This window comes from Patagioenas fasciata, chromosome 2, assembly GCF_037038585.1.
Source record: "Patagioenas fasciata isolate bPatFas1 chromosome 2, bPatFas1.hap1, whole genome shotgun sequence".
In the NCBI taxonomy this organism is placed as follows: domain Eukaryota; kingdom Metazoa; phylum Chordata; class Aves; order Columbiformes; family Columbidae; genus Patagioenas; species Patagioenas fasciata.
Window position 1 is genome coordinate 27424615 of NC_092521.1, and position 26305 is coordinate 27450919.

The following is a 26305-nucleotide window of genomic DNA, read 5'->3' on the forward strand; positions in this document are numbered from 1 at the left end:
TCTGGTACAGCAGGAGGTAGGATATTTTAATGATCTGATAGTGCTGTTGGTGAATAAGTAAGCAGTAAGTGTTGACAGAAGATCAGAATGATTCCCCTCAATTTAGCACTGGTCAGGCCACATCTGGAGTTCTGCATTCAGTTTTGGGCTCTCCAGTGCAGGAGAGACATAGACATAATGGGAGAGATCCAACGATGGGCCACGAAGATGATTAAGTCACTGGAGCATCTCTTCTATGAGGAAAGGCTGAGAGAACTGGAACTGTTTAGTCTGGAGAAGAGAGCACCCAGGAAGATCTTATGAAAGTGTCCAAATATCTGAAAGGAGAGTGTGAAGAAGAGAGAACCAGGTTCTTTCTAGTGGTGCCAAGTGACAGGGCAAGAGGCAATGGGCACAAATGCAAACACAGGATGTGCTTCCCTCCAAACATCTGGAAAAAATTCTTTACTGTGAGGATGAACAAGCACTGGCACAAGTTGCCCAAAAAGGCTGTGAAATCTGTGTCCTTGGAGATAGTCAAAAGCCGCCTGCACATGGTGCTGGAAATCTGGTTCTATGTGGCCCTACTTGAGCAGAGGGGTTGGGCCAAGTGACCTCCAGAGGTCCCTTCCAATATCAGCCAATCTGTGATTCTGAGAAAATCTGGATTTTTCAGCAGCAAAACATTACCATTTTTAGCATCCCACACCATCCATTTTAGTCATCAAGTGGGGGAGTTCATAACAGCTGTAGCTTCAGGAAGGGACAAGTCACTGAAGACAATTGTCTTTTTGTGGCCTCGGCATGCCCTGAACATTTCACTGCCACAGCCAGCACTGCAAGAGGGTAAAAGTGAGCAGTGCGTGGGAAGGCAATGGAAAAAATAACCATGCCTGTGTCAGAGAGCTCAGGTTTCTGAATCAGCACAGCTCATGACCTAGCAGTCAGGCAGGCACACACAAGGACCACTTCAGTGTTTTCTTCATTGTTGCTTCCAACCCTCACGCTGCCGGCACGTCTGCTCACTCAGAGAAAAGAACAGCACTTGTGTGGTGTGAGCACAATGAGAGTAACCCAAGGGAATGGGACCCCAGCGTAAAGAACATGCTTTTTTACTTATACATTTTTTTCATAAAAATGAAAAAACTTAAAACAACATGTATAGCTCTGATGCAGTTTCCCTTGGATCAAAACCAGAACATTAGACACGTATTTAATCAGTTTTGCTGTCCCTGGAGGTGTTACTATTTGGCACTCTCCCTCTTTCAATTAAGAACTGGTTCTCTAGTTCTTAAATAAAACTAGTCAGGAAATTTCCATGAATGCTTTCTCATTTTCTGCAAAACTGAACTTTACCATGAGGAAATATTATTAATAGTCCTTGAACTTTCTGAATCTTCACCAGGCAACACTGATTCCAAGGGAAACATTTTGGTTAGTTGAAACACTTCAGACCAGATCTGTTAGACTCTACTTCATGGTCACAAAAGTCATAGCAATGCCTCATGGGAGTTTGGTTCAGGCAATGCATACTTCAGTTGCTCTTTTTGCAAAAGCTTCCTTGACTACACTATGGCATAGACATTCCTGAAGCTGAAACATCAGACAAGATCCAGTTCAGCTGGAGACCCCAAATCACAGGTGAAAAATGGGAACAATGCATTTGAACTACAGTTCTCATGAATAATCGAAGTCCCTCTGACTCCTGAACTAAAATGTTCAAGCCACCAAAGCAAAATTACACATTTTTGGTTTTGAATGCTAAGGCATTTAAGCAAAAGAACTGAAAGGATCTGTTGAAATGCTTCTTAACTAGTTACATTAAAAAGTTTATATTTACTATTTTCCACTTTTAAAAGTAAAGAAATACCATCCCTCAGGGTTGCTGTTACATCTTTACACATAAAGCAAGGGATGAAAAAACCTGGCCTGACCCAGTCAGTCATCTCCCAGGTCGCTAAAGCTTAAGACCAGGAAGAACCAATATCTCGTCAGTCTTTTCTCCTGCACATTCTAGAATATAACATTTTATTCAGTTTTCATATAATGAGTAAGCACAGTAATATATATGACTAAAGTAAACCTTGTGTTGGGTAAACATGAGTCTTCCAGAAAAGCATTCAGACCTGTTTAGGCAATGCTACTGTTGTATGAGTTTGGTTTTTTTTTTGGTATTGTGTTGCAGCAGTGCGCTGGTTTTGGCTGGGATAGAGTTAATTTTCTTCATAGTAGACAGTATGGGGCTGTGTTTTAGATTGTACTGGAAACAGTGTTGATAACACAGGGATGTTTTAATTATTGCTGAGCAGGGCTTGCACAGCGTCAAGGCCTTCTCTGCTTCTCACACCACCCCACCAGTGAGTGGGCTGGGGTGGGCAAGGAGTTGGGAGGGGGCACAGTTGGGACAGCTGACCTCAGCTGACCACAGGGTTATTCCATACTGTATGACATCATGCTCAACATATACAACAGGTGGGAAGAAGAAGGAAAGGAGGGATGTTTGGAGTGATGGCATTTTTCTTCCCAAGTAACCATTATGCGTGATGGAGCCCAGCTTTTCTGGAGATGGCTGAACACCTGCCTGCCCATGGGAAGCAGTGGATTAATTCCTTGTTTTGCTTTGCTTGTGTGTGGCTTTTGCTTTACTTATTAAACTGTCTTTATCTCAACCCATGAGTTTTCTCTTCCCCAACCCACTGTGAGGGAGTGAGCAAGCAGCTGCATGGTGCTTAGTTGCCATCTTGAGTTAAACCATGACAAGCGATTACTTGCCCTTAATGCTCAGAGTATATATTATGTTTTCTTTTGATTTCATCTGTCCAGAGCTTCCAGCCATAACTCTTCTTGTTGGTCATACTTGTTTGATTAAAGATTATTTCAACATCCATCTTTTCACTCGAATAAACACATTGAGTTTCAAGTTTGTGAAGGTAGAATAACTTCTCTAGCTCTCAGATAAATTTGTTTACTCTTTATCCTCATTTTCCTTTACTTTTTTTTTTCCAGCAGCTCAACATCTTATTTAAGAACCTGACCATAGATCCATGTGCCATGTTCTCTTATTAGTCTTACAGTGTACACACAGGAGGGAACTACTATTTTCTACTTATCACTGACCTGTTTGTGTACCTGGGGACTTTATAAGTCATCTGGCCTCAACATCAACACAGTCAATTTTCATGAGCTGTAATGAGTTTCCATGTCCTATGTCTTATGTTCTCTGCCTTGTGTCTACAGTTCCTTTCCACATACTTCATAAACTCTACTAGGGCATTCTAACTTTTTATAGAATACTACAATTCTCTCTTGATGAATTTACTGTACAGGAATAAACTTAATATATTCTATGCTCCAAAAAGCAATCTGAAAGTGACTTCTCCATAACATATACAATGCTCTTGAGAGAGGAATTTTATGAAGAAATGTTGATGTCTCCATTCTTTCTTCCCTCTTCTACCCATTTTTTGACAGGACAATACAAAAGCAAAACAGTCAGAATGCAACAGCCAGAATCAATCCAGATTACAGGACAGTGGAGAGAAGTTTTTGATGTTTTCAGTTTTTTCCTTTTTTCTCCTTTTGTCTCTTTTTTTTTCCTAGTTTTATTTTTCCATTTTCAAAAAATGTCTACATGATAATATAATATGTATATTATATGTATAATAAATGTATATATGATCAACTCTGAGAGAAGCAAAAAGGTGGGGATGGTTTTCCATAAGGAAAATAGAAAATAGAAGAAGAGAACTTGTAGAAGTGCAGAATAACAAGGAATAAGCATGAAAGATATAGGAGATTGCCAAGAGAATCAGACTGAGAAGATAAGAAGTAGAAGAGATCTGTCACATCAGAGCTACTCACAAGAAAGAAACTCTTATGTATCTTCTCAGAAATAGCTGAATTGCTAACAGTGAAGGCAGAGGAGTGGAAGGCTTTGGGGCTGCTGATCTGGTTTTGCAGATTGAGGTGGGAGCAGAATTCCTTGGAATTCTTTCCAGATAGAGACAAAAATCCCAGTGCTGAAGAGGGGCTCAAGGCTAGCATGAGGAGAGGAATGTACCCTAAACTAACCCTTGAATACTAAATGCCAGCAATTAGGGTTGCAGATCGGCTGTTCTCCAGAAAGGAACTCTGAAGCTGTGACAACCTCTGATTACATCTCAGTGCCTCCCTGAGCAAACCTGACTTAGGTCACAAACAGCAAGAACTCTTTCCATGGAGTTGCCAACCTTAGCAATCCAAGCTGCTACTAAACCTCATTCCTTAAAGCCTCGACTATAACAAAGAAATCAAAATTCCCATATATTTCAGTAAATACAAACTTTCAGCCTCTAAACATTTATGCTGTACTATTGTTAATAAAAGTTCTATACACACAGTCAGTTACAGGTGAAAATAACCCAGTTCCCTTCTGTTGCCTTTTGTTCTGCATTTGGCAGGTATGAAAACCAGCGGCACTGTCTATCTAGTGAAGAGGGAACCAAATACTGTGTGATGAAATATACCCAGGCAAGATAGTGTTTTTGCATACCTGCTTTTCAGCAGAGGCAACACGATGTTGACAGAAAGCTGAGTTACACTCCTGAGCTTTCCATAATCACAGTATTTGAAGGGCACACAAGTGAAAGAAGGTGGCGTTTCCACTTTTTTCATGCCATACACACATAAGGACCTCTTCTTGTTCACCTGGTGTAGCTAGGAAGTGACTCTTCAGAATTTATTAGATCAGTTCTCTTGTACATCATCTGGGAATCAAACTGCTTTTGTTTGCATTTTTTAATTTTAAAGGAGAAGTGTGCCATTTAATTGTTGACTTTGTGTGTGCCTGTGTCTGTGTGTAAATCTATGTAGAAAAGCTTAGGATAACTGTTCGAATACTAGGCAACAAAAGCAAAAAGACAATCCACTCCCTTCACTGAGGTTACAGAAAAGCACGACAAGGAGCAAATACCAAAGCTGTTCTCGACACCAGTTTCTGGATACTGGTTCTGAACTGTCAGTGAACATTACACCAGATAAGCCATGAGCCTAACCCAAAGCCTAAAGAGTTAAAAGGTCAGGAAGGTAAAGAGAATCAGGGCCACTGCAAGCTTTATAAGTCAGTAAAAGAATTTTAAAGCCATATGCTGCTTAACAGGCACCAGGGTAGAGGAAACATGAGACTGGAGAAATATGATCTGTAGATCAAGTCCTAGTAACAATTCTGGCAGCAGCAACATTCAAAACCATCTGCAGCCAGTTTAGCAAACAATCTGGAACACCACCAGGAACAAATTAAAATAGTCAATCCTGGAAGTCATGAAAGCCTGTATGAACAAGAGCCTGAGCAAATGAAACGGTGTTTTCTTCAGACTATCTTGCAATATTCTCAAAAACATCAAAAGAATTTTTTTGCCCTCTCTTTCATGTGAAGACAAAAAGCTGAAAGGAGAGTCATATGGGTAAGCAGAAAGAAACATGTTTCGGCACCGGAGCTCCAAAGCAATCAAAATGCCACAGATTTCACTGGCAGCAATATTAATACAAGTCAGGAAGAGTCCTCCTGTACACTGCAGGGCCTCAGACCCGGATATTCCACTACACTTTGCACCACATGTTGAGAGCAGGAGCTGGGAAGCAAGTGTGCTGAGAAATCCCACGGAGAGGGGTGTGGGTGAGAAAACTGGCTAGCATATGTGGTGCTGCGACATATAACAACTGAACTCTCACTACATGGATCTCATTGTGCAGCACCTCCCAGCAAGTGAAAAAGCAATGTGCATGTGTGTAAGAGGTTAGGAGTTTAGGATGCAGTGCCAACAGGAAACGGAAAGGGGGAGAAAAGTAGAAAACCAGACTGTTGCAGAAACTGCAAGGAAATACACCTCCACTAATGCTATCCAGAGAGGAGCATTGCCTCAGCAATTGTCTGGGGTGGCAAATTGTCAGAGAAGAACATGAGAGAAAGTGTCCCACAAAGGCCCACGCACTGGACACAGCACAGTCAGATATCTCTGTTTTGGGCTAGATTAGCTCTTTTTGGGGATTTCTGTCTGCTATGTTTCACTCCTGGCAGGAGAGGCAGCTACCAGCACCATCCCACCATTCTGCTCCAGCATCATCCCACTGTTCTGCTCCAGCAGAGGGCAAAGCCCTTCCCATTTACTGCTCCAACTCACCCTCCTTTTTGCCTGAGAAAAGAGGGTAAAGGTTTTAGATGTGCATTTGTCTGGATTTTTTTAATCAAAAGGAAAGCCAAGTTCAGTTCAAATTCCTGGCACTTCAGATTCTCGATGGTTTAGCTGAATATGAGGAGTGATAGGAGAGCTCTTTTCACAGATCAGTTTGACCCACCCGCACAGATGGAGACACAGAACATATGATCTGGGCCAGGTTCTTGTTCAGACACTGCATGATGTGAACAGGCAAGCTTCATGCAGTGTCTATGAAAAGGAACATTAGCATGATATTAGCTTTTTCTTGAGCAGCCAGCAGGACAATATGAGAATAAAAAATTAACTTCAGATTAATCCTTCTGTGACTCTCTTGTTTTAATCATTCTCTTCTCAGCTTTGTTGCTCTGGAATTAATAGATATTAAAGTATAATTTTTCCCACTTTAATTGCAGATATAAGTCCTATCTTCTTTGCCTTTGACTGGCAAGGGTGAGATTGAACCCTGAGGAGGTATTGTGTTCAGGTGTTGCTGTTGCAATAGGAGAACTTTGATGGAACTGGCTCACTCCTAAGCCCTGCTGCAGCTTCACTTTGACCAGGAGAAGAGTGTTAAGCTTCCAACACAGCCATGGCTGGTCTTGCACTCAGCTACAAAGACCTGCGTAGCTCCCGCTGGTTGATTCATTGCCTTTCTCTCTCTGTTGACTGTGTCGTGGGCACTCTTAATCTAGTCCTAAATCTGCACTCAGAACAAAATAAAATAAAATAAAAGAGTGATTTATATACAAGAAAGCATTTTCTGACAGACTGGGGTAGAGGAGGGGAAGCAAAGCAGGCACCTATAAAACACTATTTCAATTTGTGTATCAAGACTTTTATTAGCAGAGCGGATGGCAAGCGGCACTCCAGGCTGATGAAGTTCACAATAAAAAAACCATAGAGACTGTTCTCTGGCTTTTTAATTGTCCTTTCTAAATCACCCATGGTATGGATTTTGGAATTAAGTGGTTTAATAGCTGACTCAACTGAATGGTTTTGATGATGGTTTTATTCAAATGAAGGGCAGGCTGCGCCTGCAGCGTGAGCGGTGGAGAGGCTGGGGAGGTGAAGGCGCCGATGGAGACAGGAACAACGGGGTACCAGGAAGCATTTGTGCCCCACATAGAGGCCAGTGGCCCAGGCAGCCAGACCATGGCCTCCACAGGCCCTTGCTGCTCCCAGACAGCAGTATGGTAGGAGCGGTGAGGGCCCCTGCCTGAACAGAAGGGGGGAGGGGGCTTGCCTTCATCACCTACCAAGGACATGGAGCTGCCTGTTTTGGTTTTCCCCTATGGATGAAAGGAGCAGGACGGGGTTGGTGGCTGTGGGACTCCAGGGACAGGCAGCTACCCAAACTCCAGCCCAGGTCAGCAACATTATCATTGATGCTGTGGGGGAGAGGCCAGGGAGCCAGGCAGGGGGGAGGTAAAACATGCAGCTCTTTGAGGTTCTGAAACACCAAGATTGTTCAGTCCTACCCAGCAAGAGAACAAACATAGGTTTAAAAATAGAAGGGAAGCCCTGTATTCATTCTCAATTGCATCCTAGTTCTTCATTTCATGTCTAAACTGCAGTACATCCCTATAGCTCTCTACAGCACAGCTATCATGTGAGAACACAAGCCCACACTCACTGGGGTCAATACCAGAGCAGACAGAGAGAGCAAGAAGATGCGTGCCAAGAAAACACTTGGTGAAAACCAGAACTTGAGTTCATGCACCCTGTCCTTCCCTCCTCACAGCAGGAGAAGGAGGGATACAATATTTGTTCACGAGGGTCCCTAAAGATGGCTACCCAAACTTTGCCATACTCTGTCTGATTTAAGCAATATCCTGAATAATGAATAGGAAACCCTAGATTCTTTTTAAGGTCCCAAGAGGGGAAGCAGTTGCTCATTAGATATCTCAACTTGCCAGAAAAAGTCTGCCTCTGGAGATCTTCAAAGCCCCTTACCTCTCTTGGTCACTTGTTTAGGGAATACAAGCACTGAGTTTAGCAGGACTGTTTCATTAGGTACCCACACCATGGTTCTACATTTGGCAGGCAGTGCCAGATCTGTCATGCTCCATCTTTTGCAAAAGATTGTTTTTAAACTTAAAAATGCTTTATTCATGTTTATATCTATTTTTCTTTGAAAGTACAGAGGACTTGGAGTCAATAAAATAAAGCTGTGAAAATAAAGATGAGTACCATTTCTTATTTTTCCTGTAACCCCATAATATCTAACAAGCTATAGGAAATGAACAGTTTTCCAAAGCTGCTAAATCCCCAGCAAATTAATTAAAGAAGTAGAAATAAAGATAAAAATGCTTAAGAACTTTTACCTGGTATCATAGTATTGTTTTGTTTCAAGGCAGAAAGGCCCCAAAACTTTGGAAAACCAATAAATCACAATACTTAGGGTAGATTCAGTGGTCCATGAGATATACCAAGTGCTCAGGAACAAGATATAAAATAAATAGAAAAAAAGAAAGGAAACCATAACTGGAGTTCTTACAATTTTTCTTGAAAAGGATATCCTACTTATAGCTTCCAGCACAAACTGGAGAGCATGAGAGGCGATATGTTCTTCCTACTTGTCTAAAAAAGGAGTATATTTTCTTATATTTTCTGTATATGATGTCAAGAAACCATGAATGAACTGTGAATGTTTTTTTAAGAGGGAAATGGACGACACAAGTAAGATTAGGCAGGGCTATGCCCTGAGTGGTGACCAGGAGGGAGAGTGTCTCCCCGCACCTCAGAGACACAGGAACAATTCCTCACTGATATTAAGAGATAATTGAGATTCTCATACCCCCAGAAGAGGGGCACCAGAAACCCCAGTAGGAAATTCAGAGACAGATGAAGTCTCACCCCAAAATATACAACTGCGTGACTGCAGCAGGTGCATTCTGTGTTCATAGAAACACTTCATGAATCTTGGATGAAAGTCTGAGGATTAATGTAAAAAAATATTCTTTATTGTTTATTATACTCTATTAGTAACATTGTTTCATTGCTAGGAAACATTTATTGAAAGAATTTAAAATTATTGTAATTAAGTACTTATGAGCCCATTGATTAAGAAGTATCCTAATCATGTCATATTTTTAATGGAAAATCTGTTCTATGGAAGAAATACCCATTGTTTTCTGAAAATTTCCTACTTTTCTGACCCCCAGAAGGTACAATTAAGATTGAAACTATCCAGAGATTTGCTATTGAGTAACTTCACATTAAAGCACTGTGTACTGACGTCCATTAATCAAAATCATTCTATCACCATCAATCACCTGGTAAAAGAAATAATACTGTTACTGTAACAGCACATGATCAATATCTTCTGCTCTGAAGATAAATCTCATTTCAGTAAATCCCTTGACTGTCTGACAGCAGGAGACTATTACCCTACGAAAATATTCTGTTTCATTCAATTTATCTCTTTATTTAAAGTTTATAGCTGTTTTAGTAAAAGCATGTCTGGGAAGACAATTTCTTATGTAAAGCTGAAGCTAACTAGTGGCAGAAATGAAAGGTACTCTGTGATAGAAAAGAAAGGAAGGTGGAAGAGTTTCTTTCCCCTGTCCCTGGATGCTACCTCCTGCTTATGCAACTCCTCACATTCCCATTCTCAACAAAGATGCTTTGCAGTTTATCTAGAAGGTTTGTCTTTTAAAATGGATTTTTCACCCTCACCTAACTTTACTTCAATTTAAATTAAAATTACTAAACAACAACAACAGAAAAATCTACAAAGACAATGCAAGTATCAGCTCAGAAATTAGTTTGGACAAAATATTTTGTAATTACTTTGGAATATTTTTATAAGCTTAAAATACTTTCTATTTTTAATAGAAAACAGAGACATCTTGGAAGTAAAGAAATATTTTTTAGGATAAGCAACAAGCTTATTAGTGTTTCTTGAAATAATATTTTGGAAGATATTTCCATTCTATTTCTTCTCAGGTGCTCTAAAGATTCCACTGGCAAGTGGGAAATGTCACCCCTTGAGCAAAGTAAAATCCTACCCGGGCACAAAAATCAGTGTCAAAACCTCTGTCAATTTGAATGGTGCAAGTACAGTGTCCAACAATTTGAATTTCCTTTATTGTAGTTATTTCCCTGGCAAATACTTTCCAGGTTAAAACCATAAACTTTCTGATTTCTGGATAAAATCTGTTTTGCTGTAAGAAGGCCTCCATAACATTATAGAGTAGAAATATTTTATATATGAGTTGTTTCAGTTCAAACTTAAAATACAGGTTTTTTTTTCTTGGCAGGAAATCCATATAAGGCTAAAAAAAAAAAAAATTCTTAAGACAATTAGCACCATGAAGTTGAAATTATTTGTAAAAATAGAGGAGTACAGAGAAGCTGTGGTTCTGAAAATTTACAGCAAGTGAAAAGCTGTGGATCAAGTATCCAAATTCTCCAAATTCTCCTTCCAGATAGTGAAATGGGGGCCATTCATCATTCCATTAGACAATTCACATGATATATCTTCAATTATTTCCAAGATATAAATGGATACAAAGCTTAGTGTACTCTGTGAGGTTTCAAGACAGCTTTAATTGATTTCAGTGGGAATTGCATTTATGTATCTAAGGGGAGAATTGAGCTGTTCATATTTAAAATGCAGAATTTCAATATACTTAAATAATGCAAGAATCTGAAAGAATGGTCAGCTTAGGTTTTTCTCAAGAGACACGAGGATGCTGCAGCTTACATAAGGTATGCAACAATAAGATCTGAAAAGATGGGTATTCACATGAACAGAGATTTTTAAGTGCAGTGACACAATTTGGATAGAAGGCCTGCATTTCAGATAAGAAAATGTTCCTGAGTTTAGGCGGCTTTCATTTTGGACAGATTTCTGAAAGAAGTAACAAAACGTGTTGGGAGAATTAAGGGTTAAGGACTGCTGCCTATTTATTTGGAGCAGCTTAGTAGCCTGATGTGTCTTGCCTTCATGCCCTCTGCAAGGAATGGCCATGTATGTGCAGTAATAAGCATCCTTTAGGGCCAAAGTATTTCAGCCAGCTCTGGGAAGAGCACTGTGTTGTCCAGCAGTATTGTACTGAATTCAATTTGGGAACAGAGAATCTGCATCTCCTTTAGTTCAAAATATTCTTCTCACTTTTTTTTTTTTTTTCTTCAGGACAGTGAAGACAGAAGAAGCAGCAGCACCTCAGGCCTCTCTCACTGGTTTGCTAAGCCACGTATTTTTTGGCTTTGGCAAGGTGGCTGCAGATTGTGCACAGAAGTGTGTGTGTAGGGGGGTGCTAATCAGGTGAACTGTGTGATAGCCAGGGAGATTAGCACTTCTTACCGTAAGCATTTGTGCATTTTATCCTAAGCAGATGCCAAGTCAGTGGGCACCAGGACAGCAAGCAGTAGTTTTTATTTCCTGCTGAAATGCTTTTCTCAGCGTAATGTACGGTCAGTAGAATTACTCATTTATGTCAGTATTGTTAGTGTCTTTTGAGTATTAACTGAAGCAAGTGTACCCTGCTTAATTTCAGTCTTGCCAAGGAACCTTATTTCATGCTACATTCATCTTGTAAGAAAATTCAAACCATATTTTAGAAGGAAAACTTGTCTGTTCCATTTTACCCTCTTGCATTTAGTCACTTGACTCTCTTTAGCTCACTGCCGTCTCACAAAATCTCCTTTGGGCAGCGGTAGCATAGTTAAAAGCTCAAAGATTTATGACTTCAATTGTTTAGCTCGCTGGCAATAATGCATCATGACAGAAGCAATTGTTGGAACAGGCAGCTATGATGCCATTCTTTTATGAAAAACTGTAGTTGGAGATAAGGAAGGCAAAGAAGTCTCTTGTGAATCTTACTATCCTCTGGAAATTATTGCAAAAAGATTTGCAGTTTCTCTATAGACTATGGATAGAGTTCATTGATCCACAGACTATCATCCTGAATAGCAGATTAAAAACAGATGGCCATAGATCTGCTCTTGGCTACAAATCTCCAAAGAAATGAGAGGGAATACAGTGGTGACTGACCACAAAATGAAAGCATAGAAGGGATTTTTCTTTATGTTTCTTTAATTCCCTCTTTGGTTCCTCTGTAGTTTCATACAAAGTCCATTGTAGTTAAAACTCAAACAATATAAACCCAGAGAAGGTATGCAAAGTATACTGAAGTGGATCAAAATTATACAAAATATCCTAAAAATACACTACAAAGTCTTTTATGTGGGGCCTTTGTTAGGTTATTGTGCTGGAGCAGAGCATTGTCAGTGAAAGGAGTCTTTGTATAAACTGACATGAACTGACAATAATCCATTTACTTCAGTGGCTTGGGTCAAGCGAAGAGTAAGAAGAAATTATGTGTCCTCATAAAAGTGATAAGTATACTGTACAAGGAAGGCAATACAGAGGATGAACCTCTGAATATTTTGTCATATGCATATTAGTTATTATATTAACTAATGTTAGTCCTTATACATATAAGTGCAACCTCACAGACCAAGATTTTCCATCTTCTTTTTTTATAGTTTTTAATTTCATTTATTGTGAAGCGCCATTCAATTTTAAGTATTTTTTTCCTTTTTCTCTTCTCTGAATTAAATGAAATTTTGTGCTGAAATTCCAAGGTTTCTCATGGAATAAAAATTCCAGAAAATTTTAGGACACATTCATTGAAGCAATCTATTTCAGCAATCTATCTAGTATTATTTTATTCTGACCGCAATAGCATCATTCTAACAACATAAAAATCCTTTAACTTAAAATTGTAAGAATTTTGAGTTTCCAGTTATCATTTTTTGAGGTTTTGTTTAGACTTTATAATAAAATGTTGATTAGATGTAATACAATATTCAAGACATGTGAATAGGATAGTAAATTAAACCAATTAAAGAAGCAATAAATCTTGTTTTAACTTTTTTAATGGTACATTTTCTCAAAGTCAATAGATCAAATATTTTTAAAATAATGAAACTGTACTTTTATCAGGAGGCTGTTCTGTAAAATTGTTTTCAGGCAGTGTTACTCTTAGATAGCAAGTCACAAAACTGGTTAGTCAGTGAAATTCCAAGAGAGTTTGTTATTCAGTTCTAGTTCAGTTTTTTTAAACATTTTCAAACACAAATCAAGTGCAAATAGTTTTCAGCAGAAGTCTACTTAATACCAACAAATTAATTGAATCAATAATATTAACTACAACAGTATAATAATACATGAATTGTATAATCAATGTTATTGTTATAAGAATCTGTTTCTGTGCTTAGATTGAGTATTTTTAATTTAATTCTTAGAAATAGTGTGCAAGCACAGCTGTGCGTACCTCAAACTCACTAGGAATGAAGCAGAGCATCTGTAGAGGTCTGTTGTTCAAATGTTAGCAAGAATTAGATACAAAATATTGACCAAAACTCATCTTTTTTAAATACTGACAATCCATGAAATACATAGACTGATTAACTGGGTTTTCTGTTTATCGTGGTTAGAAGATGAAAAAATAAATGTTCATCCCAGCTCAGTTAAAGTTCCTGGAGCATCACCAAAGTATTGGAAGATATTAACCCTTCGCAGTCTGCCTGTGTTACCATCTCCTGGAATGGGTAACAACTTGGAAACATGACACCTCAAAAGTTTTGGTCAAAACAGCTCAGCCTTCTGAATTAAAGTCTGGATCTTGTAAGCAGCTAAAACGTCAGATGCAACTAAGACTGAGCCTTTGGAAGGAAGTTAAAGATTTTCAGCTGAACAGCCACCGAGGCTCTTGCCTCCCATAAATTAAACGTGCTTTTCCCCAGTGGATTGTAATTTCATTTACATCATTGTTATTCTCTGCCAAAATGGAAGGATGTCATTCTCATTTACATCAGGGTAAACTGACAATTTTCTTTCAAAATGTTTTCCCCCATGAAAAATGATTTTGCAATTAACATCAAAATTTTACTAAAATACTTCAGAAATGTTCATATTTTTAATTAATATTACAAAAATTCAGACGGAAAATCTAAATATATTTTCTGCCTACAGGTGTACAGAAAGCATTCTACTTTCATGTTTTAGTCACCAAATCAATATAACTGGTGGAAGAAGCTGGCTTTTGTTTTGTTCTGTTCTGTTTTGTTTTGTTTTGTTTTGTTTTGTTTTGTTTTGTTTTGTTTCACCAAAACATCTTATTTCCCCTCCCCAAATCATCCTAAAAGAATGAAAACATTGTTTTCAGAATAAAATATAAGAATTAACTTATTCTGGCATACTTATGCTCTCTTTAACCATCTCTGTTTTATAATGCTTCTGGATAGTGTCAGAATTCACCCTCTGGTCAGGGCAGGGAATATCTCAGGCGCATCAACTCTCCTTCAAGGGTCAATCCATGAATCTGGCGCTTCTTCTACTATATTTTTGATGGCCAACAAACTGATTCCTCGTGTCTCAGGGATGCTCTGTCTTTTCTACCACTGCAAGGACTCATTCCCCTCAAATCCCAGACTGGAAAAGACAGTACCACTGCCTTTATTCCAGAGTTAAACTTTTTAAGGACCCCTGGCAGAGAGTATCTTTACTGGTTATTTCAGTTTTGGTGTTATGATCCAATATGGAACTCAGTTTTTGGAATATAAAAAGAGATTAAGAGACTGCCTGTTTTCTGGAGAATTGCTTAGCACATGTGTATGTGAAAGTTACTATTTAGACAACAACATGTTAAGATGTCAAAAAACAGCCTCTTCCAAAATATTGAGGGTAGTGCTTGTGTATTTAGGAAATGGTGGGCATTTTGAACTGAAATGTATTCAGGAACTTACTAGTCCAGTTCAGTAAGTTTGTGCAAAGAATGCTAATTCTGATGTATTAATCCTATAACAAAATAAATTCACTTTTCATCCTCATGAACTAAGTTAGATCTACAAGTCCACAAATGTAAGCAAGAAGTCACTCACACTGGCTGGACAGAGTCTGAAAAATGGAAGCTCATAATCCATTGATTTCTCTGTTGGCAAATAAGTCCAGTCCTTCAACACAAAATATTAGACAATTCAGAGTTCAGCTACATAGTTTTGAACTCTGTGGAGGAGCTGGACAGCAGTGAAAGTCTTTCATTAAAGCCAAGTCAGCCAAGTTTGCAATGCCTCTTTGATTAGCAAAAATGGCTTTGCATGTTATGCCTTAGAGTGCTTCCTCAAGGTCCCATTTCCCTAATTTTCTAAATGTGGGCTTGCTAACTCTTCTCATGCTGATTTCTTGCCACTGGTGCAGTAATGAGCACTCTCCCTCCCTGGCTGTGTTGTTACCAGACACAAAAAAAAAAAAAAAACAACCCAAACATGGTAATGCACTCTCCTTTCTTATAACATTCTCTTGTTTGTTTGATACAGTATCACCCTGCAAAGGAAAGACTGATCCCATATCATGCCTAGTACTGTATTTTTCAGGAGTTTTTTTCCCATCTGTATTTCCAGGCTCAAGCATGGCAGTACATTTTCATGGAGATCTCAGGTAGAATTCTGAATACTCCCTTAAGCCTCCAGACCTTTCTGTGATCTAGTGTCTGTCTCAGAGTATCATGGGTCCAATTGTTAAGAAGTATTTTAAACAAAAAAATCCTCTTCATTAGCCCAGACACAAATCCTGAAGAGTTTATTCTGTGAACAATCAATGTGAACAATGAATCAAAACATCCTGCTGTTAAAATCACTGTTGTAGGACCATATTTTTAAGGATAGTTACTACTTTTTTGTAGATGGCAAGGAAGGTTGACTAGCAGTTCCTGTCTCCAGAGACTAATTGATGTTACTCATTACGTTGTTGTACAAAGAAGGAAATTAGGAAGTCACATTAGTTTTAGTTTTGTCTAATACCCATCATAGAGAAGGGTCAAAGAAGAATGAATGCAAATGGAAACATTGGAAAGGAAAAATATTCACAAGATCAAAATGAAAAAAGAATTACAAAAGGGATTATGTATCTGTGTGTGCTGCAAGTGATATTACAGACTACTAAGACTAGGGAGGAGTGAAATGTATTCAGACTACCTATTCTGGTCTATAGTACAGACATAGACGCTTAGAATTATACCTGCCTTCAAGAAAACTGGTGACAGAATCAATCTCGCAAGGCAGAGATGCTAAGTCATAGTTCTACATACATTCTACAGTAATGACACATTGGGAAATGTAAACTGTCTGAATAGGGCTCCTACGTCATTCTATAGATTGCCCAACGAGCCAGACAGCCTTTGCTTCGCTCACTGACAGGTGTCTTGAACTTGAACACCTGATGGTCATGCAAGTCCATTTGAAGCACCAGAGTAATTGGTCAGAATATGTCTTGTTACGACTAACCAGTTGTGTGACCGACTTCAAGGAGAAATATCTGCACTGAGAAGTCTATCGGCAAAAACAGTGCAAAGTAATCTGTTCCAACCTCTACATGCAGATATAGGTCTGACCAGGGATAATGAACTAATTCTTTCCAGGACTGAGACAAATACTGGCAAAACAGAGAGAGATTTGCACTGATTCTTTTTCTTTTGCTGTGTTTTTGTAGGCAGCAGGCTGGCTGTGGGCTGATCTGAAGTAACCATTGAATTTAACTTAAGCAACTACTTATTTAGAGGGAATGCAAAACACCTCAACCCAGTGAATTTATCACATTTTTGCATTTATTACATTGTAGCAGAAATCAGATGACATCACAAATACAAACATGAGACACTCCTCCACAAGTATTTTAAGGGACAGAAGTATTTTCAATAGTAGGACATCTGATTAAAGGTTTTTAGAAAAACCTTTCCCTCCTTCTTTTGGCTTTACATCTGTTTTGAATCACAACATGGTTATTTTGCCCTTCAGTCCTTCTATTGTCCCTGTTTTTATCTGGAAATATGTTTCATCAGATAGGAGTGTCCCAGACAAGAGGAAAAGAAAACATTTTTGCTTGTTCAAAGAAAATTCAAAGGTTTGACTGCAGAATGCAAAAGGGTCTGATGACATTTTATAGCAGCCAGCAAATCATGCTGTCATGCATAGGGAAAAAGCCACTAAAATATCCCCAGCTAAAATATCACAAAATTATGTAGAGCTCAATCCTAGGGAGCCATCTGCCATGTGAAAGCTCCACTGATTTCTAAAGGCGTACATCGCAGGCAGGCTTGCAGGACTGGACGCATAATTTGTCCCTTTCAGAAACTGTAGCTGTCGAAAAGAAGCCTTCATCAAAAACATTTGAGTGGCAGAGGCTGCCTGAAAAATGTCTGTGAATTCAATTGGGCAAAAACACCCATCATATACCCTCAAAAGGAGTTTGTGTGCTGGCTGAAAATGAACCACAACTACAGGTATAGAAATGAGCTACCCATGAAAGATCTGAACCTGCCATGTGTATGCATGGAAAACTGCCTGCTCTCAAGGAGTTTTCTGTTCAGAGAGTGTACAGATAAGGTTTCTCCTCAGTAATTCTCCATTTCTGAATTATAGGTTCTTCAAAGCAAAAGGTAAATAATGCCAGACCAAGTGGAGAAATTTTTGACATACATTACACATGTATGGAGAGATGTGTACACGTATATCTGTATAATGTTTTATATTTCCTTTCATTTCCTCCTGGAAACGATGCTAAGGCACATGGAAAATAAGGAAGTTAGTGGTGACAGCCAATATGGCTTCACTAAGAGGGAAACATGCCTGACAAATTTGGCGTCCTTCCAGGATGGTGTTACACCACTGGTGGATAAGGGAAGAACAACTGATATCATCTACCTGGACTTATGCAAAGTATTTGACACTGTCCCACACAAAATCCTTGTCTCTAAATTGGAGACCAGAGAAAGTGACATTCCTTAGGATTTGGCATTGGGATCAGCACTGTTTAATGCCTTTGTCAGCAACAGTAGGACTGAGTGCACCCTCAGAAAGTTTGCCAATAACACCAAGCTGTGTGGCGCAATCAACACACTAAAGGGAAGGGATGCCATCCAGAGGGACGTTGACAGGCTTGAGAGACGGGCCTGTGCGAATCTGATGAAGTTGAACAAGGCCAAGTGCAAGGTCTTGCACATGGGCTGGGGCAAGGTCAAGCAAAAATACAAGCTGGGCAGAGAATGCATTGAGAGCAGCCCTGAGAAGAAGGACTTGGGGGTGGTGGTTGCTGAGAAGTTCAACACAACCCAGCAATGTTCACTTGCAGCCCAGAAAGCCAACTGAATCCAAGCCTGCGTCAAGAGGAACGTGGCCAGTAGGTTGCAGGAGGTGATTCTTCCCCTCTACTCTGCTCTGATGAGACACCACCTGGAGTACTTCATTCAGCTCTAGGGCCCTCAACATAAGAAGGGCATGGACCAGTTGGAACAAGTCCAGAGGAAGGCCATGAAGACGTTCAATCAGCCAGAGCACCTCTCCTATGACGACATCTGAGAAAGCTGGAATTGTTCATCCTGGAGAAAAGAAGACTCTGGGAAGACCTTTTAGCAACCTTCAAGTGCCTGAAGGGTGTCTACAAGAAAGCTGGAGAGGGACTTTTGACAAGGCCATGTAGTGATAGGACAGGGGTAATGGCTTTAAAGTGAAAGAGGATAGATCTAGACTAGATATAAGGAAGAAAGTCTTCACCAGAAGGGTGGTGAGGCACTGGAACAGGCTGCCCAGGAAAGTTGTGGATGACCATTCCTGGAAGTGTTTAAGACCAGATTGGATGGGGCTTTGAGGAACCTTATCTAGTAGAAGGTGTCCCTGCCCATGGCAGGGGGGATGGGACTATATGATCTCTAAGGTCCTTTCCGACCCAAACCATTTTATGATTCTGACTTTGCTAGCAAGTACCCCTTGGGAATGGTTTAGAGGGTCCTGCCTCGAGACAGAGAGATGATCAAACAGTCTCTCAGGGTCCTTCTCCCAGCTCTGTGTTTCTGGAAGCACTGAACCTTGATGCAGAGGAGACAATCTGCAGAGAAGCAGAAGGGGATGTGTTTTACAAATGGCAGCCTGATGAGCTCTGCAACAACATTAAACACCCATGGAGAGATACTATAATACAAATACTAAATGAAAAATCTTTTATGGCAGTAGTGAAAGCAAAGCCTTTGATATATATATAAAATAGATAAAATTTCTTTAATTTTCAACTTGGGACAGATGGTATATTTGAATTTACAGACATGCCAAATGGTAATTTTGGCTTCCAATCTTTGCGATGTGGCTGGTCTATTATGGGTGATAACAGCATATGCTGCTTTCTGAGTCAGTATCTGTTATGTCATGAGAAGCACCACTGCTAGTAATGGAAGACATTTTTACATTAGCTAGATTACCAAATGAGGTTCATAACATAGCAAATAGGTGGGCTCCAAAGATGGATTCAATATTTCAGATGGATATCAAATTCAATATTGAATAAATAAATCAACAAAAGTAAATCTCACATGACAAATAAACATAGCATGCAGCTTGTAAAGTCTTCTTTCTTTCACCATGTCAGAGTGTTGTGTATCTTGACAACTTGCTTTAGCTGGTCACGCCTGAGAGAATTAATGGAGACATTTGGCCTTTGTGAGTCTGTGTTCAAACTTGTATGTCCTGCGGAAGTATCTGCTTGAGATGCAGCAGAACAGCGGCGAACAGCTGAGGAATGGAAGCATCTGAGTGCAATTTGATGGAGCAGATGTTGCATCCCAGCACTCCACAGCTGCCTTAAGGCTTTGTCTGGTGTCAGCCCTTTCCTAAATGAGTTTTCATAATGAATTTATCTGTTAATTGACACATAAAAATCTATGTTAATATAACATTAAGGACCTATTTTAAATTTACAAATGCCAGGAAAATGGAGTGGAATAAAACAAAAAAAACCAAAACAACAAACCTAAGCTTGACTCCCAACAAAACTTACCTGCTGTTTTCCATGGGGAAGAGACCACTGATGCAGACATGCCTTACATACCACAGAATTAAACATGACTTTTTTTTCCTTTTTTTTTTTTTTTCCCCCGGTACTTGCTAAAGGAAATAGTATTTCTATGGAAAGATCCTTTTTGACAACTGCACAGACAGAGGTAGCACCTCTGATGCCTGGTAAAGGTTTTGGCAGCTGCTCCTGACTTTGGATGGTGCTGCAGTATTAGAACACTTTATGTGTTTTCAGCTGGCTTTGGTGTCACCATAGTTGTCACATCACTGACCAGGCCAAGTGGCCAAGCACTTCCCTTGCTCCTTGCAGAAATGTGAAGATGCTCCCTCTCAATCATTCAGTGTTTCTACCATTTTGACAGTATAGAGCTAACACAACATAGTTGTGACACTCATTTCAGACATAAGGTAGGGCAGTTCCTTCATTACAATAGTCCAGTTTCACCATACAAGATGGGAAATCTAGAAACTACCTGCTTCTCAGGCAGCTAAGATTCAAATCTAACGTTTTACCATCAGGGAAAGACTCTGCCCACCAATGGGTGAGGGTATCTTCCATTGAAGCTATACTACAAAGAGTTCGAGCCCAAAATGGGCAGTCTGGGCAAAAGATCAACTCAGTTTTAGTGTCTGGGAATGTCAAATGAGTGTGGAGATCCTGGGCACTGATCCCTCTTCCCAGCACAATTTATGTAGTTAATGTCAAAGCACCATTATGAAGACCAGATCTCAGGAACTTACCTTAGATCATAGTCTTATGCCCTCTGTTGCATTTGCCCTTGGCTCCAATGAATCTTGTTGCCTTCTTTTCTGTGCAGTAGGGTAACATTTATAGGAAGGAGAGATCACAGAAAAGTTAAGGCATCTTTCTGAGGGAGGAACATGAAATGTATGGCTAAGAATATGCAGCCAGAAACACTGATTAAATCTGGACACCTCAGCTCTCAGGAGGTTGTTTGAACCATGATAACGTGTAAAGGGGCACAGAAAACCTAAACCTTTCTCCACCTGTCCTTTGAAAAAGGAAAGAGAGAGGCCTTTTTACTCTATTAGAAGAAAAGTCCTCAATACCTACCTTCATGAAGTTGGGGCTGGGAGATGGGAGCTACTCCACTGTGGTTTCTGCAACCCAGGATGTGTTTTATAACGGAGCAATATTCGTGTAAGACTGTCCAGACCCCATATGCCTATGTGCTTGTTTCCATTCTGGCTAGAAGCCAATGTTTAAGACCAGCAGTATCAGATGCATCAGCCTCTGGTGCTTCTCTGGAGAGGGAGAGCGTTGCCATGCAGGTCCATGTATGAGAGCTCGTGAGAGACAGGGTGGCAGCCAGCACACAGAGCAGAAAGGCCAGCACACATATCAGAAAGGTCAGCACACGTAGCAAAAAGGTGCACTTTAATTGGCCATATTTGTTGTGGTCCCCCAAGCACACAGAGTCAGAGAGTTGCTGGGATTGGAAGGTACCTCTGGAGATCTCTAGTCCAAGCTTGCTAAGCAGGTTGTTCAGGGCCATGTTCCACTGGGTTTTGAATATCTCCAAGGCTGGAGATTCCACAGTCTCTGAGCAACCTGCTCCAGTATTTGACCAGCCTCACAGTAAAAGTAAGTTTGAGTGGAATTTCCTGTACTTCAGTTTGTTCCTATTATTTCTTGTCCTGTTCCTGGGCACCACTGAGAAGGATCTGATTCTGTTTCCTTTACTCCTGCCATCAGGTGTTTATACACATGGATAAGATCATCCTGTGCCTTTTGTTCTCTGGGTTGAACTGCCCCAGCTCTATCAGTCCTCCTCCTATCTCAAGCTTCATGTCTTTTGCTGGACTCACTTTAGTATGGCCATATATCTTCTACTGGGAAGCTCAGACTTGGCCACAGTAGATTTCTTTGATCTGGCATTGGTCCACTTAAGTTCTCAGACCACATCTTGGTTCACACAGCCCAAGCAGGCAGGATGTTGCCTTTCTAAGCTGAAGATCACGTAGAAGGCAGGTTCAGCAGCTGTCCAAACCCACACAGATATCTCCCGATAAACGGTGCAATAATGCCTCTGGCTACATGAACGCTTGGTTGCCCTGTGCTAAGTGGATCACACTAGTCCTCTGTGTAGTGCCTGTATATCTCTGGGGGTACCGCAGCACAGCTGTGAGGGTGCAGGGAGGGTAATCAAGACATCTCTCTACTGCACTGCCTGGTTCAGCGCTACCCTGTGTGGGCCGCGTGGCAGCACACTTCAAGGACTGGGTGCCATATCCCCAAGAAACATCATTCATAGCTAACTGTTGACTAGTCCTAACTGACTGGCTATTCTAAAACTATTATCCTAGCTTTGAATGAATCTTTTGACTGAAAGTACTTCCTCTTTTTCTTTCTCTCTTTTGGTTAACACACTTCCAGGCTTATCCTAAATTTTCTTGGATGCATGTCATGAACAGAGCTGCCACTACCCCTGCTGGTTCCTGTTGATGTATCTAAGTGGTGACATTGATGGAGAAATGATTGAAGTGCTTTGAGCCTACTGTTTGCAATGACTGTCCATAACATGAAGGTGGTAATGCTCAGGATACACCTGTTCCTCCTTATGGACCACCTGTCTCTCTGAAAAGGTGTAGTCTGTGAGGCTGAAAAGAGGCAGATGTGAATTTGCTTATACATGTAATTCATGCTTATATGGATGGAACACCTATAAATGCTCCATTTTGTCCAATAAAGTCTTAATCTAGGAAAAAAAAAAAAACCACACTTCTTTTTATTGCTCTGAAGTAATTGAAATGCTGTTGAAACCATATTAGCAGAATCAATGGCAGTGTGGGAAAAATATCCTTGTATAAGGCAAACCGCACTTCTGAAGAAAATGACCTCACATGCTGATCAAGGGCCTGACAATAGCTATTGTTTCAAGTTTTCGTGGTCTACCTCTCCTCCATCCAGCACCCCTATGCAGCCTCAGATCCTGGCTGCACCCTGTGCTCTTCAGCTTTTTCATCCATGCACAATATCACATAGTCTCATTCTCTTGAGATTTCTTCCCCGCATACACTCTCTTCTCACACTCCACTGCCCACCCCAGTGCCTTTCTGCTCCCAGTCCTATGCACCACAGCCTCACAGCCCACCAGCATCTTAACAGTGGTCTCCAGCTTCACACCTGCACCATTTGACATGTAGTTGAGTTACTTACTGCACCCATGAGCACCTGTGTTATGCAGACTGTGGAGCAGACTGTCTCCTAATAGGAGAGACAGGAAGGAGCAAAGCAAGCAATCATCGCCTGATCTGCAGAGCATCACAGGTCCCCTACAGGTCACCATCTCTGTTTCACAGGGATGGGAACTGAAGAGACACACTGGGGATATGTGAAACAGGGGCAACAGTGGAGCCAGGCCAGCACTGAACCTGAGCTGTGACTGGCAGATTTTAACACAATTTTACTACTGAAAATAAAATGAAGATGATCACAAATTGCAGATTGCAAATGTAGTATTCTAAAACCTGCTTCAAATCTGGAAACACTTCAAGACCAAAAAAGTACTTTTTTTTTCTTATCAGTTACGATTGCTCTCATTCTTTCAAAACATGTCTGCCTTTATGGAGGTACTCTGAATAAAGAACTTGGCTATAGGAACCAAGCTAAAACAGAAAGGAATGGAGTTCCAGAGATTTAAAACCAATCACAGAGGGAGCAAAGAGAAAAAGGAACTTGAAGTAAAGAGTGTTTGAAATTATTCATTTGTACTGGGGTATCAACTGACAATCCCAATTCTGTGATTACTAAATTCTCTTAGACAGAAAATGCCATGATGTTATTTTAAAATATATTTTAGAAGGACTTTACTAATAGAGATGTAAACACAGCAAGTCCACAGAGGCAGAATGGAAAATCAGCTATTGACATTACCAGCAAAACACTCTAATACCACTGACAGCACAGATGAGCTGGATCCAAAGGCAGTTGTGATGCTCAGTGTCAGATGCGTGATGTATAGAAACAGACAGTCCTCCTCAAAACCAGAGGACTAACAACACTTCACTTCTCTCTTTTTCAAAGAGAGCATGCAGGATCGGTATTATCTGTTAACGACCTTGTTCTCAAGACTGAATTAGCAAATATTGTCTGCTCCTTCCTGCATCTATTCAGGAGAACAAAGGACAGGGATCTTGTTCTCCCAGATCATAGGTAGAACAGTCTATACCAGCAGTTTAGAGACTGACAAGGCTGCGTAAAGAACCACCATGTATGAAAGTCAGTCAGGAATAGGGTAGGTAATCACCAGTGGAGTTGTGTGAAGTACGTCAGGGTGGGCTGTACAATTGCACCTTGGGTAACACCACTTTCCATTTCTGAAAATGCTCTCTATCTGCAAACTACCACAAGTGAATTGTTTCTATGATTACTATAGCCTGTTCAGGCTTTCAAAGTTTGAAATAGCAAGTCAAGTCCCAAACAATCATGAGTTTGGTTTAAAGATCATTCTTTGAGATTATAAAACATGATTACCAGATCACATAGAAAATACAATTCATGATGGAACAGGTCCTTTCCAGTCCTCTGTTTCTAAAATCATATACTTTTTCTATCAGTTTACTGGTTGAGTCACCATAGAAGCTGCAAGTTGTACAAATATGAAGCCATCTAAAGGATGTTATGTATCACTCTGTGATGCTCTGCCACTTTGGCTGTGGACTAACAGAGACCTTTTTTCCTGAACTGACAAGCAGCAATCACTTTTAACTATACTACCTGGGTCTACAAATGACAGCCTAAAGTTTCATATTTGCTGATTGATTTGTTTGTATAAAAGTCCGCGATTTACTCAACAAAGCAAAAAATGTGCAAAACATACCTTGATCAAAAGCTTACATCTATTAATTGTAAGTAACAGTTAAGCGATAAAATAATTTTGTCTCTCAAATGGAATACAACAGTGTATCCAATTAGAGGGGATTTAAGAATACCCAAGATTTGACTATATTTTTAAACTGTGACAGCAACACACTCAAGACACACTGGGGATAAAGAACATTTATGACAGCCTGTGCAGCACTATGAGCCACTCCCTCAGTTCTTCTCAATCCTTGATCACCTGAATTTATTCAGCACAAAATATCTCTTTATCATGGGAAAGCACATAAGAAGAAAGTTAACTGAACAACCATTTCTCTGCTTCTGCATGTCATGCTCTCCTGAAGTGCTGTGAAGTCGAGGCATTCCCCTTAGTGAAGAATTTGCACCCCAAGCTACCTTTCAAGTCCCTGGTGAAAGCTGATATTGGACTTCTATGCTCCACTTCTGGGAATGAAAAGAATGAGGTTGCTCAGCCATCTCACTCCAAAGTCCTTTCCTTGGCATTGTGTGAGTAAAATTGAGAAGCATAGCTTTAAACTTAGCCTTAATCATTAAGAATATTTAGCTGCATGGCAACTGGGTGTTTATGGCACTGCAAGCTGTTTATACTTTTGCAAAACAGTTTAAAATAAAAAGTGTAGGGATTGCATTAATTTTGGTAGAGGCAAATGCTTTCATAAACTATTGAGCTTGAAAAATTAAGCTGCTGCTTTCAAGGCCAAGTTTTTAAAGATATGTCAATCTGTTTTCCATTAATGCCATCACAGTTATTGGGTTAGTGGGAAGCTTTACCCATTATTTTCTTTCTATTGGGGTAAGCCACAGACTTTATATAAGCAGACCAGCAATATTGGGTGTGAGGTGCGGCACCTGTAGATGCAAACGAAAATTTAAAAAGATATTTTCATATGACTGTGAGTCCATAGAGGTAACATTGGAAAAACTTGCCCAAGATTTCTATAACTCTCACAAAGGTAAAAACATCTGTTAGATGCCACACTCCCCTAAGAACTGTGGGGAAGTCAAATATCTGAATGTAAAGCAATTTCTCGTCTTTCATTATTAAGATTTAATACATTTTGAGGTTGAAGAAGGCAACATATCTTATTACAAACTGGGTAGCACAGAATGTGAAAAAAAAAAAAGCCGCTAAGTATTGAAATAATGAGGGCATTTTCCTCCTTCAACATGTAAATTGTCTTATATTCCAATTTATTTTCATATAAATTTATCGTTACATATGCTAATATACAGAATTGAAACAAGAAAAAATTATTAAATGCATTGCAAAACATATGGAAACACACAGATTATGTGATCTTTACTAAAAATCCATCTTAATGATGAAAGTACCATTTAGCACCCGCTCTGGAACTGCACTCCTTCATTTATTTATGAGACACTACTTTCTGTAGACAAAGAAAGAATTTTCCAA

The 26305-nt window shown here is 39.9% G+C and overlaps 1 long non-coding RNA gene across 7 annotated transcripts in view; it reads left to right on the plus strand.

Annotated features, from left to right (window-relative positions):
* LOC139827136 (uncharacterized) overlaps positions 1–12741 on the plus strand; it is a 128873-nt gene extending 116132 nt beyond the window's left edge. For 2 of the 7 annotated variants that reach the window (XR_011737374.1, XR_011737369.1), the window contains exon 8: positions 11314–12741. This is a non-coding gene — a long non-coding RNA (uncharacterized lncRNA). Of the gene's footprint in view, positions 1–2451; positions 2551–6586; positions 7064–11313 lie in introns of those variants that run through there. The other 5 variants (XR_011737373.1, XR_011737368.1, XR_011737370.1 and 2 more) reach the window with 5 other exon arrangements.
* Positions 12742–26305: the final 13564 nt, after the last annotated feature.